Below are 17,099 nucleotides of genomic sequence, written 5' to 3'. Positions count from 1 at the left end.
CAGGGTGGTCCACAAATTATGTGGGCGTTCCCAGATTATCTTAAAGTGCAACATTGTTTTCTCACTCAACCGTAAACTAACCAAAGTTTAAGTGTATAGAGGGTATCTGCAGATTTCTAAAGAGTCAATTTAAGGACTTTTTGATACCTCTAAAATGTCAAATCAAACATTGGCCAAATTGTCAAATATTAGAGGCAGATATTGTGAAAATAGAACTGTGTTATACAAAATGTATACTGGTCCCCAGTTAAAATATGATTATTTTGGGGGTCGCTGGCCTGAAAAGGTTGAGAACCACTGTCATACAGCATGGCATTGCCTCTGCCTCTGGCAACACCTGAGGCTGATTAGGAGTAATGAATACCTGAGTAATGAATACCTGAGTGAATACAGAGTAATGAATACCTGAGTGTAACCATGGCAACCAAGGCCTTGACCCAGCCCTGCCATGACATCATCAATTAGGCCTAAATGACAAGATGCCTCAAATGGCTCTTACACTTTGTGTAATATTAATTTCCAAATACACAGCCATAGATCGGTCTCCGCGCAGCAATAAAGTGCTCTGCATTGCATGAGTACTCACACAATGATTAATTCCTAATACTTGGAGTCCGATATTGTCCTCTAGTTCAGGGGTCTTGAACATTTTCAGGCCAAGCACCCCTTAGTTGAGAGAGATGAATCAGGGACCCCCACAATATTTTCATAGATTCCATATAGTTTCATTGTTTGACAGCACAATATCAACCGAATTCATGTCAATGTGTGTTTTCAGATATTTAACCACTTGAACCGTCAATACTTAATAAATTTGACCTTTCACTATGTACTTAGTCTGCTCTTTTCTCCCTCTACACCAAACCACTTTGACAAAAATAGCCGATCTACAGCGTTGTGAGCTTGTAGATCTGCTATTTTTGTCTAAAGTTCTCAGAATAAGGACACTAAGGGGGCACGGTGGCGCAGTCAGTAGTGCTGTCGCCTCACAGCTAGAAGGTCCTGGGTTCGATTCCCGCCGGGGGACACTGTGGGTGCTGGGGGCGTGTTCCCTCCTCCGCGTCATCAGTGCCCACACCCTAGGTGGGGTTGGCAAAAGGGCCTTTCTGTGTGGAGTTTGCATGTTCTCCCCGTGTCTCCTAGGGTAGATAGCCTCACAAAAACATGCAGTAATCCTGGTCTCTATAATGCCTCCCCCTGGCCAGCGGGGCGCCTGATGGAGGGGAATGGAACTGGTTGGAATAACGTGTTCCTTCCACGCGCTACGTCCAACCGGGGAAGCTCCCCCTGTCAGGTGATAAGAAGCGACCTGCTCACTCCTCATGCATTGAAGGAAGCATGAGCTCAGTTCGGGGCCCTCCCCAGGTTGGCAGAGGGAGAGTAGAGCCCAGGATTACAGCTTAGGCAATTGGCACCGGGTGAAAAAATGGGTTACAAAAATCGTGGGATAAAAATTTAGAGTTAAAAAAGAATAAGGACACTAGTGTTCAAGTGGTTAATATAAGAAAGGAGAAAAAAGTTTCTATGATTTGGAGGACCCCCTATAGAAACTCTGATGACCCCCTAGGGGTCCCGGACCCCCTGTTGAAGACTCCTGCTCTTCATATCTCTTTGAAAGTTCTGGCAGAAAAGGTGCGTTTTTAGTCAAACATCTCCACTTCTCCACAAGCTTCACATGGACGAAATTCTCTGTGGGCGAGAGGCCCCGTAATGAGTGCAGGACTGAACATATCAAAACTTCCTTTGGGAAGCATAAACGTATGGGGCAAACAATTGGCAGGGGGTGTGATTTAATTACCCCACACCAATCTAAACGCACCTGTCAGTTGTGTATACGTTTGTGCTTGTGTTCTCTAAGCAGGTTTTCATATGTTCAGCCCTGCAGTCATTTCAGGTACGGCCCGTCGCTGACAGCGAATGTCTTCTGTTTGAAGCTTGTAGAAAAGTTGAGATATTTGACTAAACGCATGTTTTCTGGCAGACTTTTAAAAGGGAAATGAAACTAGATGACAATATCTGACTCCATGTTTTAGGAACTAATCATTGGGGTAGTACACAAGTAGTGCAGATGCTTAAAGTGCCACGCAGTCAGTCTGCTAACCGGAGTCCGGAGGCATAGGACTGATTTATGGCTGTGTATTTGGAATATTAAACACAGTTTTTTTTTTTTATATGCAAGATGATCACAGACATTTTTAGACGGTTTTTAAAAAGCTTGATTCAGTACTTGATATGCATTTGATCAGATATGCCCCATCCTATACTGTAAACCCATTGTAACCCCAAGCTCATTTTAGCCTTGTTAGACTCATTGAAAAGATTGGTTCTGGGGTCTGATATTATCCCTGTAATTACTAAAGGTTGCCTAGTATAGACACATTCTCAAGTATAATTGGAAGTTTGTCTGACTTTATAAATATTGAAGTTTTGAACCGATGAATTATTAACATAAGCTTGTGACTAAATATCTACGTTGGATCCAATTGAATACAGGCTATTTTTTTTTTTTTTTTTTCATTTTCTAAAAAGGGATATTTCACTTTTCAAAACATTTTGGGGTTTACAGTTTACAGTTTACAGTTTAGGCATTTAGCAGACGCTTTTAATCCAAAGCGACTTACAATCAGCAGATAACATCACAATAATAAACAAGATAATATGTCAGTACATCATCAACAATATAACAAATGCAAAAGGATATCTATCTAGAAAAACACCATATAATCAAAGTTCTAAAAAACATAAAAAACAAAACAAATGCTAACTAGCTTCATGTATTCATTGATTTTTCTGTAGTGCTAAGGGTTTAGGTGGAGTCTGAAAAGGTGAGTCTTCAGTCCACGGCGAAAGCTAGCGAGTGAGTCCGTTGTTCTAAGTGCGACAGGGAGTTTATTCCACAACTTGGGGGCCAGGAGGGCAAACTGTCTCGGACGAGTGGATTTTTGCCCTGGAGTTTTTAGCGAGGGTTCTGTCAGCATCCCTGTGTTGGCTGATCTAAGTGACCGGGTGGGGGTGTAGGGGTTGATCAGCTTCTGGAGGTATGGAGGAGCCATACCTTTGGCTGCTTTGAAGGTCAGCATCAGTGTTTTGTATTCAGTGCGGGCCGCAACCGGGAGCCAGTGGAGGCTGCGGAGAAGGGGAGAGACATGTGAGAACTTAGGCTGGTTGAAGACCTGTCGTGCCGCGGCATTTTGGATCAGTTGGAGAGGTTTAAGTGCACATGCCGGGAGACCAGTGAGGAGAGAGTTACAATAGTCAAGCTTTGATATCACAGATGTCTGAATGAGGAGCTGGGCTGCCTCCTGGGTGAGGAAGGGTCTGATTTTACGGATGTTATAGAGTGTGAACCTACATGACCGGGTGACTGATGCAATGTGTGCCTTGAATGATAGCTGGCTGTCCAGGACCACACCAAGGTTTCTAGCAGTAGGAACTGAAGTCACAAATGCATTATCTATGGAAATAGTGAGATCTTGCATGGGGCAAGACTTAGCTGGGAAGAAGAGTAGCTCCGTCTTGTCCGGGTTCAGCTTAAGGTGGTGGGCTGACATCCACTGTGAGATGTCGGCCAGACATGCAGCAATGCATTCTTCCACCTGGGTGGCAGAAGGGGGGAAGGACAAAAACAGTTGAGTGTCATCAGCATAGCAGTGATAGGATAGATTGTGAGCAGAGATTACAGCACCAAGGGATTTGGTGTACAGGGAGAAAAGCAGAGGGCCAAGTACGGATCCCTGGGGGACTCCCGTTTGGAGGGTTCGGGGGGATGAAAGCAAACCTTTCCATGAGACCTGATAGGTCCGGTCCGACAGGTAGGAGGAGAACCACTTTAGTGCCGTCCCGGTGATGCCTAGGTCAGCAAGGGTGTCCAGGAGTAGCTGGTGATTCACTGTGTCGAATGCCGCTGATAGATCCAGAAGAATCAGGACTGCAGAGTGGGATGCAGCCTGGGCAACATGGAGTGCTTCTGTGACTGCTAGGAGTGCCGTTTCTGTAGAATGGGCCGGTTTAAAACCTGACTGGTTGGGATCCAGCAGGTTGTTCTGTGAGAGATGGAGAGAAAGCTGGTTAGAGACCACACAGGGTAATTTTATCATTTGCCATAAGGCCTTTGTGAACCCCCCAGACAGTTTTAAGTTGCCTTATTTCAGTATTTAGATAAATATATTCTTTATATTCATCAGACACACCCCCTCTTCAAACTCAAACTCTATTTTAACCATGATGATAGATTCCTCAAACACCTGTCCTGGTTTCTGGGGACTCATACTGCCCTCCTAATACTGTATGTGAGGAGACATGTTTTTCAATTACTTCTTTTCATTAATTTGTTATTGTATTTCATTATTTTTATTTTCCCAAAGAATTATTCTCTAAGGAAATGAAGCTTTAAAGCTACATTTATTTTTTCGAATTTTTTGACAGCATGCACTAGGACTGCTGGTCCTTTTGATCAGGAAAATGCTCCCAAAAGCCAAAATAGAATTGACGATAAAATTACCAAACACTTTTTGAAAGTTAAATATCCCTTAACTGCTTAAATGGTGCATTCAACAGACTCAATGCCTATTGTATCAATTGGAAGGAAATAGTTTGAGATGCTTTTAAAGTGAGAACGTCATCACATGGCAACACAACACGTTATCTCTAATCTTTTTGTGGTTTCTTCATCTCTCCTCATTCTCCATCCCAGATTTCCTTCCTTCCCCACTACCAGCCAAGAAACATGTTTGTGACCAGTGTGGGAAAACGTTCAGCCAGAGAGGTCATCTCAAACGACACCAGAGCATCCACACTGGAGAAAGGTCCCACCACTGTGACCAGTGTGGGAAAACGTTCAGCCAGAGAGGTAATCTCAAACGACACCAGACCGTTCATACTGGAGAAAAGTCCCACCACTGTGACCTGTGTGGTAAAACATTCAGCCAGAGAGGTAGTCTCAAACGACACCAGAGAATCCACACAGGAGAGAAACCCTATCACTGTGAGCAGTGTGGGACAAAGTTCAGCCATGGAAAAACTCTCAGAGAGCACCAGAGAATCCATACAGGAGAGAAGCCGTACCAATGTCTCCAGTGTGGGAAAAAGTTCAGCCTAAAGTCCAGTCTCAAACAGCACCAGAGAATCCACACAGGGGAGAAGCCCTACAACTGTCAGCAGTGTGGGAAAAGGTTTCGTCGCAGGACTGAGCTCAACCGTCACCAGAAGATTCACACAGGAGAGAAACCATACCACTGTGACAAGTGTGAGAAATGTTTCAGCAATGACGCAGGCCTCACAGCTCACCAGAGGATTCATTCTGAAGACTATTTCTTCTGTGACCAGTGTGAGAAACGGTTCAGACGTCACAGTAACTTAAAGAGTCACATCCAAGCTATTCATACCGAATGAAGCGAAGAAGGGTTTTAACCGATACGGTATGATGCTCTTAAAGATGTGAACCTCAAGAGCCTTCACACTGTAGGGAAGCTCTCATACTGTGAATTGTGTGGAACTGAAAAGGGTTTTCAGTGGAGACAAAATTGTTAGTATCTCCAAATCACTGAGCCATTTTTTATTTTCTTTTATAGCATCAGTGTCTGCAATATTCAGCCAAATGTGTTGGAATTTGAATCACTTAGTTTAAACATGTCATCCCTAATTTTCACATTTTGTTATATGCAAGCAGGTGCATGCAAAAATGTTCAAAGGTTTGAAAATTGTACCTAGACATGTATGTTCATTTATTGAGCATTTTCTTTTTCAATGACCAACACTCCCTTAAAATTAGTTATTGTTATTAAAAATCAACTTAAAGACTAAAAGCCAATCAGAATTTGTATTTCTATGTTCAAGTGCTCAATGCCAACAACAAATTGAAATGGGTAAAGGAAGACTTCATCCACTTTCAACCCATCTTCATATAATTTGTCCTCACCAATGATCATTACACTATTGTACCATTTGTGTCTACTCACTCTGTGTCTCAGAAGGAGGGCTGTGGACTGTTCAGAAAGCCGCCTACCAATGACCTCTTCATGCAGAATCCAAGCTAATACCAGTAAGACTCCCTAATCGGGAGATAAGCGACCGTCAGGTCGCAGCGTGATTTTAGGGCAAAATCTGTAGGAGCAGTGTCCAAAAATGTGTTGTGAGAAAGTCGGCCTGATGGTGGCGCTATATGGGACAGATCCATGTTGATGAGATGAGTGTAGACATACTGTGTACCGATTTGCGTGATTTTAGTGCAGAATCTGTAGGAGCAGTGTCAAAAAATGTGTTTGAAAAATTCGGCCTGATGGTAGCGTATATGGGACAGATCCATGTTGATGACATGAGTGTAGACATACTGTGTACCGATTTGCGTGATTTTAGGGCAAAAATTGTAGGAGCAGTGTCCAAAAATGTATTTTGCAAGAATCAGCCTCATGGTGGCGCTAGAAGAGGGTCATGTGAGAATTGATGGGTGGAGGTTGTGGTTTGGCAGGCAAGGAGTGTGTGTGCAAAATTTGGCATGGATCGGGGCAACGGTTGCGGAGATATGAGCAGGGTAAAAGTGTGACGTGTGACTGACTGACGGACTGACTGACTGACGGACGGACAGCCGGTGGAGGTTTTGATAGTAAATGCGACCTGACGGTCGCAACAAATGGTAGGCTTTCTATTCCTGGAAAGTTGGCGTGCTATAATGGAAGCCCTTGTTCTTGCGTTAATGAAAAATAAAACATAAAATTGGAAATCTTTTTTGAAAGAGAGAAACCTGCCTAAGGGTTCGGTCACACCAAAGTGTCCAGGATGGTTGCCAGCTGATAAGCGGATTCTGCTAATTCATTTCAATGGGAAGTGGGAGCAGTATTTACATTACATGTTTTGACACGGAAATGTGTCACAGTGATTGACCAGGAGTCTGGTGGCTTGGTTCCAGGCTTTAACCCATTTAGGCCTAACCTATAGTTGGGGCTAAATCAGAAATTAGCCTACAAAAACAAATATGTTGCTACATACTGTACATACTGTAAGCTCCTCCCAAACAGCAAAATGTGTTCCCGGCCTGAATGTTAAATAATGAATATGAATATTTTCAGAAATCTTTATGGGACAAAAATCAATGGGCTTTCTATCTATGGAACCACCAACATTACCAGCACTGCTGTGCCCTATTCATAGCCTGGTAAGCCACCCTGGTCACGGAAATCACATTTAATGTTTGTGATTTATTTCCCCCTCGACCAGGGTGGTTTACCAGGCTACCTGAATAGTGATGAAAATCATCAATAACGTATTCATATTTGTCTGTATTCGCCAGAACAGCAATGGTTGTGATGCTGTGATCCACACTTTAAGCCCATGATACACGTAGCAATTGTTTTCATCAATATCAACCAGCAATGACTAGAGGCGTCAATTGGGTATGGCAACTCCCATACCTTGGCTAAATGGGAAAAAATAAAATGTACTTCTTAAAATAAATTAATGCCATTTGATAAGGTATGGCAACTTGACTGATCCTCATTGGATTTATCTTTTTGTGCCTTCACCTGTGCAAGACACCCTTTAGCCAAGGTATGGAAGTTGCCATACCCAATTGACACCTCTGGTCGTTGCTGGTTGATATGAAAACATTGCTACGTGTATCAGGGGCTTTAGTCTTCACATTAAGAGGCCACTAGTAGGCTACCAGTAGTTCTCAAACCTTTAATTTGGAGTGTTACAGACCTGCAGAAATTATACACACACACACACACACACACACACACACACACACACACACACACACACACACACACACACACACAAAACATCCAAAATTCGTGTATTTCAGTCAAATCGACTGAACAAAGGACTTCTGCTAGTATATTGAATTTCGGAACGTAAATCTCCTTTTTGAAGGTATCAAATTCACCATTGAAAATGCAGCTAGTGTTTGAAGTCATTTACCAACATTATAGGCCTACTGTTTTTATGTAGATTGTAGATGCTTAGAAATTATTATTGTTATTATTTAGAATGTGCCAGACACAAAGGAATGTCCAGCTGATTATTCAGTTAACGGAGCACACTGCACACCTGTCCAATTTTAAAGGCTTGCATGATAGTTGATAAAGGAAATTAGACCAGGTCAACCTGGTTGTGCCAGACCCACTGTCTGTCATCATCATTTATGACATCATGCCTTTTGTAGGCATGTCATCATCATGTCATCATCATATATACCCTTTATATAGAAAACCCGGACAGACCGACATTTGCTTATGTAGGCCTACCCATTTCATGGGTCTGGCAAAAATAGGAACAGAATTATTTACAGACAAGTGCTCTTGAGTTGAGTTCACTTGTCATATTAGTGCAGTGTCATTCTGTTCCACAGGAGGGCAGTCTAACCACAAGGGAAGTTACAGGGATTTACTATCATAGAGTCATTGATTGATTGATTGATTGATTGAAGACTTTATTAGATGATTGCATAGGAAAAGGTACAGTTTCATGACGGTACAGTTCACTGGTACAAGGTCTACTAAAAGGAGATCCATGAAAAGACTAAGCTTATTTCCACTGGAAACCATTAAAGTATCTCATATCAAACATATAATTTTCCAAATGTCTGTCTGTCTGTCTGTCTGTCTGTCTGTCTGTCTGTCTGTCTGTCTGTCTGTCTGTCTGCCTGCCTGTCTGTCTGTCTGAGTGTCTGAGTGTCTGTCTGTCTGAGTGAGTGTCTGTCACAGCGTTTCTCCTCAGTGGCTGGAGCAATTGATCTGAAATCGCATCACCATTAGCATATTATGAACACACCTAACATAACTGTGAAGCCCGTTTGTCACTTTCACAAATCATATGCTGTATATTAGCATTTTTATGGTGTATCTATATCTATTCTGCATCTAGCTTGAGACATATCTATTCTGCATCTAGCATGAGGCAACATGTTTAACCAGCTGTGTGTGTGTGTGTGTGTGTGTGTGTGTGTGTGTGTGTGTGTGTGTGTGTGTGTGTGTGTGTGTGTGTGTGTGTGTGTGTGTGTGTGTGTGTGTGTGTGTGTGTGTGTGTGTGTGTGTGTGTGTGTGTGTGTGGGTGTGTGTGTGTGGGTGGGTGGGGGGGTCTGTTGTCTGGCCCTGTTACAGATTTTGTCCAAAAATCATGCAGATCGGTACACAGTATCTCTGTAGCCATTAAACGAAACGGGTATTTCTTACATTGATGCTCCTACATATTATCATGCAAGCACCAGTTAAAGTTACTTTCCATCCCTCATATACTGTGTGCACAGTGCACATCCCATAACCCACACACTGCACATCATTTCAGAGCTCATATCTTTGAACGGGTAAGGGCTAGTAACATTGAATGACAGACAAATAGAACACAGTACTATGCAGTAGATATGTAAAGAAAAACAAAAAAGAAAACAGTAAGTCTAAACAAACAGTATATACAAAGAAGGGGCAGGGGAGGGTAGTTGTCAGTGGTGGGAAAAGTACTAGATAGCAATACCACAATATAAAGAGTAAAAGTACTAGATAGCAATACCACAATATAAAAGGTACTAGATAGCAATACCACAATATAAAGAGTACTAGATAGCAATACCACAATATAAAGAGTAAAAGTACTAGATAGCAATACCACAATATAAAAAGTACTAGATAGCAATACCACAATATAAAGAGTAAAAGTACTAGATAGCAATACCACAATATAAAGAGTAAAAGTACTAGATAGCAATACCACAATATAAAAGGTACTAGATAGCAATACCACAATATAAAAAGTACTAGATAGCAATACCACAATATAAAAAGTACTAGATAGCAATACCACAATATAAAAGGTACTAGATAGCAATATAAAAGGTACTAGATAGCAATACCACAATATAAAAGGTACTAGATAGCAATACCACAATATAAAAGGTACTAGATAGCAATACCACAATATAAAAAGTACTAGATAGCAATACCACAATATAAAAAGTACTAGATAGCAATACCACAATATAAAAGGTACTAGATAGCAATACCACAATATAAAAAGTACTAGATAGCAATACCACAATATAAAAAGTACTAGATAGCAATACCACAATATAAAAAGTACTAGATAGCAATACCACAATATAAAAGGTACTAGATAGCAATACCACAATATAAAAAGTACTAGATAGCAATACCACAATATAAAAAGTACTAGATAGCAATACCACAATATAAAAAGTACTAGATAGCAATACCACAATATAAAAAGTACTAGATAGCAATACCACAATATAAAAAGTACTAGATAGCAATACCACAATATAAAAAGTACTAGATAGCAATACCACAATATAAAAAGTACTAGATAGCAATACCACAATATAAAGAGTAAAAGGCCTGTGTTCAAAATGTTACTTGAGTAAAAGTACAAAAGTATTGGCATCAAAAATATAGGTATATCTACTTAGAGTAGCCATAAAAAGAAAACATCAAAATAGCAGATCTACAAGCTCACAACGCGTCGCGATGAGAGGTGGTGTGAGCTTGTAGATTGTCTATTTTCAAATAGCCTATTCATAAAAGGCTGAAGTGGTTAATGTTTGTTTTACAATATAATAATTTATATCTGAAAAGTGACAAGTAAAGTCTTCAAATAATTGTATTGGAGTAAAGTACAATATTTGAGTAAATACACTTTACTTCACTACTCAAAGTGTGGTCCAGGGAGTCAGGACTGAAGACTAACTGGATAACACAGCTGCTTCTACCACTGATAATTACACTAGCAGTAGCAGCCAGGCAGTGCTGGGAAGTAACTAATTACATTTACTCAAGTACTGTACTTGAGTACAATTTTACTATTCTTTCCAATTTTCAATACTTGTTCTTCTACTCTACTATATCTCAGAGAGGCAAATAGCACCAAGGTTATTATAGTAAACGAAAACTAACTAAAAAACGAAAACTAGAATGGAAAAACATTTCAGTTAACTGAAATAAAAATAAAAACTAAGCTTTTAAAAAAAACGAAAACTAACTGAAACTGTATTGTGGGTTTACAAAACTAACTAAAATAAACTAAAATTATAGAGAAAATCTCCTTAGTTTTCGTCTTTTGTGGAAATAAAAAATAAAAAACACCAGTCGGTGATGTCAAAGAGAGAAGTTGTATGTCTCAACATTCCTGCCACTCTCAACAATATGATGTTTTGTTGATTTTGTTTATTAGACAATACTTTTTCCGGAGCTTTTTTAATCTCACCCCTGACAAATACCCCATATTACGTAAAAGACTAAAACTAACACTAAAACTAATAAAAACTAAACTAAAACTAAGCATTTTCAAAAAATAAAAACGAAACGAAACTAGCAACCTCAATTTAAAAACGAATTAAAACTAAACTGTAATTGAAAACAAAACCTCAAAACTAATAAAAATAAAAACTAATGGAAAAATCCAAAACTATTATAACCTTGAATAGCACTACAATTACCGGTATTTTAAATAAAACTTTAGTTAGCCTACTAGTTACTACGTCTACGTTGTAGATTTTGATTACCACTTCAGCCCTATTTAAACTCTGGCAATTTGAAAATAGCCAATCTACAAGCTGAGAATACATCGCAGCGAGGCGTTGTGAGCTTGGAGATCTGCTATTTTCAAAAGATTTTAATAAATGATTTTATACATAATGATACCTTGTGAAACATTCTGCATAATGAGTACTTTTACTTTTGGTACTTGATACCTTGATACTTTTGCAGCTTTCACTCAAGTACATTTTGATTAACAGACAGCACTGCATGTGGGCCTACATTGCAATAGTGATACTTTTACTCAAGTAAAGACATTTAGTACTTTTTCCACCACTGCAGCCACAGGTGTGTCTTATTAGCTCTCATTAACCAAATCAAAGGCCCTCTGCGCATGCGTGCTACTGACAAGGAAGCCTAGACTAGTTTATTTCCAACAGTGTGTGGTTCTCAGTTGGAGGTCTTGGTCAACTCAAGGTGGACTAGTTTACAGATCATTTGTCACAGATCATTTGTCAAGTGACAGTCATTACCTTACTGCTTCACTGGATAAAATGTTGAGTAGATTCAGGTCGCAGGTAACACCAGTCCTCAAATGTGGATTGTCCACATGGACTGAATGTGAGCTGTTTAGGGTTTTCCAAGCAAGAGAGAAGATGGTGATGGTGTCTAAAAGCTGTTCATCTTTGTCAGAGGAGGATGGATGCATGATAATGGAGGCCATGCTGAAACCGCAGTTAAAGTTAAACAGAACAGGTATCTACTGATGTTTGTTTTGTAGCCTTTCTTTCATCTTCAATAAGCCCTGTTTGAACAGGAGAGATAATGAACAATTGAAGGGAGAATTAGGCGAGTTTTAGCTTCTGTTGGGGCGAACTTGCTATACTATGGAAATAATTCCAGTCAGACAGAGAATACTTTATACCAGTGTTTCTCAAACCATATCATGTCAAGGACCCCCAAATTGACACATATTTGTCCACGGACCACTATTAGAAAAGATGTTTATGTCTTTAGCAGTGATTCTCATCCATTTTAATTTCAAGGAACCCCAGTTTGATATGCATTAGAGTTAGACCACGGACCCCCATTTGATAACATTTTCATCTCTCAGACACCCACCAATCTACACTGTCATCAGTGTTAATAGGATCTGTTTGGTTTCATTTGAACACAGTAAAGAGTTACAGACCCAAAATAATCTACTTGTTTCCTAACTATCAATCATTTGTCTGGGGACCCCCTGGAGCCCTCTCAAGGACCCCTGGTTACCAATCCTTTATACCAGAGAGTTTCATATTAACCCATTTAGGCCTGACCTAAATTTTCTGATATAATATTCAAAAATGTGCCTACAAAAACAAATATGTTGCTACATACTGTACATGTACTGTAATACACTAAATAGTGTTCCCGGCCTGAGGAAAAAGTGTCACAGGTTGCTTTTCGTGTTATATCCTTCATATAGGCCTAACAGTACATGTCATACGGCATTGTTTCTCAACATGTGGATCAGGACCCTCAGGGTGGTCCACAAATGATGTGGGGGGTCCCCAGATTAACTTAATGTGCAACATTGTTTTCTCACTCAACCGTAAACGAACCAACATAAAGTTTAAGTGTATAGGGGTTATCTGCAGACATAAAGTGTCAATTTAAGGACTTTTTGATACCTCTAAAATGTCAAATCAAACATTGGCCAAATTGTCAAATATTAGAGGCAGATATTGTGAAAATAGAACTGTGTTATACAAAATGTATACTGGTCCCCAGTTAAAATATGATTATTTTGGGGGTCGCTGGCCTGAAAAGGTTGAGAACCACTGTCATACAGCATGGCATTGCCTCTGCCACTGGCAACACCTGAGGCTGATTAGGGACAGAGTAATGAATACCTGGCTGTAACCATGGTAACCAAGGCCTTGACCCAGCCCTGCCATGACATCATCAATTAGGCCTAAATGACAAGATGCCTCAAATGGCTCTTACACTTTGTGTAATATTAATTTCCAAATACACAGCCATAGATCGGTCTCCACAGCAATAAAGTGCTCTGCATTGCGTGTGTACTCACACAATGATTAATTCCTAATACTTGGAGTCAGATATTGTCCTCTAGTTCAGGGGTCTTCAACGTTTTCAGGCCAAGAACCCCTTAGTTGAGAGAGATGAATCAGGGACCCCCACAATATTTTCATAGATTCCATATAGTTTCACAATATCACCCGAATTCATGTCATTTTGTGTTTTCAGATATTTAACCACTTGAACCGTCAATACTTAATAAATTTGACCTTTCACTATGTACTTAGTCTGCTCTTTTCCCCCTCTACACCAAACCTCTTTGACAAAAATAGCCGGTCTACAGCGTTGTGAGCTGGTAGATCTGCTATTTTTGTCTAAAGTTCTCAGAATAAGGACACGAGGGTTCAAGTGGTTAATATAAAAAAGGAGAAAAAGGTTTCTATGATTTAAAGGACCCCCTATAGTAACTCTGATGACCCGGGTCCCGGACCCCCTGTTGAAGACTCCTGCTCTTCATATCTCTTTGAAAGTTCTGTCAGAAAAGGTGCGTTTTTAGTCAAACATCTCCACTTTTCCACAAGCTTCACATGGACGAAATTCTCTGTGGGCGAGGGGCCCCGTAATGACTGCAGGACTGAACATATCAAAACTTCCTTTGGGAAGCACAAACGTATGGGGCACACAATTGGCAGGGGGTGTGATTTAATTACCCCACACCAATCTAACCGCACCTGTCCGTTGTGTATACGTTTGTGCTTGTGTTCTCAAAGGAGGTTTTCATATGTTCAGCCCTGCAGTCATTTCAGGTCCAGCCCCGTCGCTGACAGCGAATGTCTTCTGTTTGAAGCTCGTGGAAAAGTTGAGATTTTTGACTAAACGCATGTTTTCTGGCAGACTTTTAAAAGGGAAATGAAACTAGATGACAATATCTGACTCCATGTTTTAGGAACTAATCATTGGGGTAGTACACAAGTAGTGCAGATGCTTAATTAAAGTGCCACGCAGTCAGTCTGCTAACCGGAGTCCGGAGGCATAGGACTGATCTATGGCTGTGTATTTGGAATATTAAACAACGTTTTTTATATGCAAGATGATCACAGACATTTTTAGACAGTTTTTAAAAAGCTTGATTCAGTACTTGATATGCATTTGATCAGATATGCCCCATCCTATACTGTAAACCCATTCTCAAGCTAATTTTAGCCTTGTTAGACTCATTGAAAAGATTGGTTCCGGGGTCTGATATTATCCTTGTAGTTACTGTTAAAAAGGTTGCCTAGTATAGACACATTCTCAAGTATAATTGAAAGTTTGTCTGACTTTGTACATATTGAAGTTTTGAACCGATTAATTATTAACACAAGCTTGTGACTAAATATCTACATTGGATCCAATTGAATACAGGCTATATTTTTCCATTTTCTAAAAAGGGATATTTCACTTTCAAAACATTTTGGGGTAATTTTATCGTTTGCCATAAGGCCTTTGTGAACCCCCCAGACAGTTTTAAGTTGCCTTATTTCAGTATTTAGATAAATATATTCTTTATATTCATCAGACACACCCCTCTTCAAACTCATACTCAATTTTAACCATGATAGATTCCTCAAACACCTGTCCTGGTTAGGGCTGTCACGATATGACATTTTACATGACGATTAATTGCCAAATAATTGGCGATTTAACGATTTAATTGTGTTTTTGTCGTTGATGATTACATTTCTGTTTGGCTTTTAGGCTTTGAAGTTGCACATGGTAGATATGACACATAACCTAAATATACAAAGAAATTACAGACATATTTGACAACTTTATACTTAAAAAAGAACAAGCTCACAACACGTTGCGGTGCGACGCGTTGTGAGCTTGTAGATCTGCTATTTCCACTATTTTTGACATGGAAACGATTATGTCAAATAATAATAATTGTCAAATGTAATAATTGTGACAGCCCTAGTCCTGGTTTCTGGGGACTCATACTGCCCTCCTAATAATACTGTATTACTTCTTTTTTTTCTTCTCCCAAAAGCCAAAATAGAATTGACGATAAAATGACCGAACACTTTTTGAAAGTTAAATATCCCTTAACTGGTTAAATGGTGCATTCAACAGACTCAATGCCTATTGTATCAATTGGAAGGAAATAGTGAGAGATGCTTTTAAAGTGAGTTCATCACATGGTAACACAACGCATGTTATCTCTAATCATTTTGTGGTTTCTTCATCTCTCCTCATTCTCCATCACAGATTTCCTTCCTTCCCCACTACCAGCCAAGAAACATGTTTGTGACCAGTGTGGGAAAACATTCAGCCAGAGAGGTCATCTCAAACGACACCAGAGCATCCATACTGGAGAAAAGTCCCACCACTGTGACCTGTGTGGGAAAACGTTCAGCCAGAGAGGTGATCTCAAACAACACCAGACCGTTCATACTGGAGAAAAGTCCCACCACTGTGACCTGTGTGGGAAAACGTTCAGCCAGAGGGGTCATCTCAAACAACACCAGGCCGTTCATACTGGAGAAAAGTCCCACCACTGTGACCTGTGTGGGAAAACATTCAGCCGGAAAGGTAATCTCAAACAGCACCAGGCCGTTCATACAGGAGAGAAGCCATACTACTGTGAGCAGTGTGGGACAAAGTTCAGCGATGGAAAAACTCTTAGAGAGCACCAGAGAATCCACACAGGAGAGAAACCCTATCAATGTCTCCAGTGTGGGAAAAAGTTCAGCCAAATGCCCAATCTCAAAGAACACCAGAGAATCCACACAGGAGAGAAGCCCTACCACTGTCAGCAGTGTGGGAAAAAGTTTCGCCAAAGAAATGCTCTCAGCCGTCACCAGAAGATTCACACAGGAGAGAAACCGTACCACTGTGACAAGTGTGAGAAATGGTTCAGCACTGATGAAGGCCTCAGAGCTCACGAGAAGATTCATTCTGAAAACTATTTCTTCTGTGACCAGTGTGAGAAACGGTTCAAACGCCGCTGTCACTTAAAGAGGCACATCCAAGCTATTCATACCGAATGAAGCGGAGAAGGGTTTTAATCCATACGGTATGAGGCTCTTAAAGTTGTGAACCACTAGAGCCTTTCCACTGTAGGAAAGCTAACATACTGTGAATTGTGTGGAGTTTTCAGTGGAGACATATGTTAGTATCTCCATATTCACTGAGCCATTTCTTTCTTTTTTTTCCCTCTTTTATAGCATAAGTGTCTGCAATATTCAGCCAAATATGTTGGAATTTGAATCACTTAGTTTAAACATGTCATCCCTAATTTTCGCATTTTGTTATATGCAAGCAGGTGCATGCAAAAATGTTCAAAGGTTTGAAAATTGTACCTAGACATGTATGTTCATTTATTGAGCATTTTCTTTTTCAATGACCAACACTCCCTTAAAATTAGTTATTGTTATTAAAAATCTACTTAAAGACTAAAAGCCATTAGAATTTGTATTTCTATGTTCAAGTGCTCAATGCCAACAACAAATTGAAATGGGTAAAGGAAGACTTCATCCACTTTCAACCCATCTTCATATAATTTGTCCTCACCAATGATCATTACACTATTGTACCATTTGTGTCTACTCA

Source organism: Nannobrachium achirus (assembly GCF_963921795.1).
Source record: "Nannobrachium achirus genome assembly, chromosome: 18".
Classification (NCBI taxonomy): domain Eukaryota; kingdom Metazoa; phylum Chordata; class Actinopteri; order Myctophiformes; family Myctophidae; genus Nannobrachium; species Nannobrachium achirus.
This window is presented reverse-complemented; position numbering follows the sequence as displayed.